General features: G+C 38.3%; 1 non-coding gene across 1 annotated transcript; it reads left to right on the forward strand.

Moving 5' to 3' along the window:
- Positions 1–725: 725 nt before the first annotated feature.
- On the forward strand, positions 726–798 carry TRNAT-UGU (transfer RNA threonine (anticodon UGU)). Its single transcript has one exon. It is a non-coding gene; the product is annotated as a tRNA-Thr (tRNA).
- The last annotated feature ends 937 nt before the right edge of the window (positions 799–1735 follow it).

Genomic DNA, 1735 nt, shown 5'->3' on the forward strand with positions numbered 1-1735 from the left:
CGCTTCTGGCAGCTCAGTTTTGCTTAAATATTACCCAGGATGTTTTAGCAATTGCTACATGAAAATATTTTCAGAATAAAAAGACCTTCTGGTAAGAATGAAGAAAAAGGATTGTAGTGCCAAGCAGCACGAGGATTACCGAGGCATTAAGAACTGGGGCTTAACATCTTAGTCTAGGCTGATGGTGAAAAGAGCTGTTTTGGAACCATGTTAGTAGAACCAATGTGGCTGTTCTCAAGAAGCTAAATATTCTAGTACATAAGATGCTTTTTAATGGTGAATTGATGTTACTACCAGCTTTCAAATCTGCTTAGGTTTTTTCCAACAGGGTTCTATCAGAACATAACTAAAAGAAAAGATATGCACACATACTGGGCTGATGTGAGCGCTTTGCTTTTAAACCTGCAATTTGAATCAAGGAAGGAAAAAGTCCTTCAAAACTTTTTCTGTTCAACCCTCTGACTATTAAATCCTCAACTAATATAAAGCAGTGCTGCACCAGGGAATGAAAAACTGCTCCAGGCTTTATATTTCATCCCAAGAATTGGACTCTTAGCACGACCAAACTTTCTTTGAGTTTCGCAATTTTTTCGACTTGTGTATTTGAGGATGGCCGCATGATCTTTTCAGGAAGCATGGGTTCATTCCTACTTATGACATTCTAAGATTTTTGAAAAAGGAATATAGAATTGGTCAAAAATATTGTGGGACTCTTTCAAAATGCAGGCTTCATAGCTCAGGGGTTAGAGCACTGGTCTTGTAAACCAGGGGTCGTGAGTTCGATTCTCACTGAGGCCAAATTTTCTTAGTAAAGGCTATCGTGAACATCAAACCTTCTGAAAGTGGTTTTTGCCTATGAGAAAGGATCTTTCAACACTTTCTCTTTACAGCCCTCTGAATGCCAAAATCAAAAAGTCGAGATTTTATAGTCCTTTAATCTCACTTCAACAATTAAGCTCTTAACATGACCCAATTCTCTTCTGGTTGCAGAAAATTTTCATCGCCATGTAGGTCACTGTGACTGCATGCTCTTACCCTGGGAGCGAGACCTTGAATGCCACTTTACACAGGTGGGATATACCTTGAATGGAATGTGTTATCAGAACAATACCTATTGCTTGAATCAAAGTTTGATGTCACGCATCATTTTTAAATAATTTTAATGATTTGGGAAATTAAAATCTTGCAGTTTTCACTCTTTCCACCTAGCCCTATTATTCTGCTCTGTAGAAATCGCTTTTTAGTAGTGATCTGATTGTCATTACAGGCAGAATTACAAATATAGATAAAACCTTTTGTATTAATCAAAATGGATCACACCATTCACATTAGATCATGTGCACAACTCACTCAAACCTTTACTTGCAGGATTCCCTTAACACAGGTTAGCACATGCTTGGAGCACACTATCAGACGAACAATGCCTTCTCTCCCGTCTATTGTTTTGAAGCGCTTTTAGTTGCTTGCTTAGTCAAAAAAGATAAACCTTTTTTGTTGATGCTTACGATGATCTTTGGTATCTCACCAAAATCTGCAAGCTGCCGAATGGTTGAGCGGTCTGGGGGACTACGTTCAGGTTGTATGCTCTCCTGGACTTGTGGGTTCAAATACCGCTTCTGGCAGCTCAGTTTTGCTTAAATATTACCCAGGATGTTTTAGCAATTGCTACATGAAAATATTTTCAGAATAAAAAGACCTTCTGGTAAGAATGAAGAAAAAGGATTGTAGTGCCAAG

Source organism: Eleutherodactylus coqui, unplaced genomic scaffold, assembly GCF_035609145.1.
Source record: "Eleutherodactylus coqui strain aEleCoq1 unplaced genomic scaffold, aEleCoq1.hap1 HAP1_SCAFFOLD_584, whole genome shotgun sequence".
NCBI lineage: Eukaryota > Metazoa > Chordata > Amphibia > Anura > Eleutherodactylidae > Eleutherodactylus > Eleutherodactylus coqui.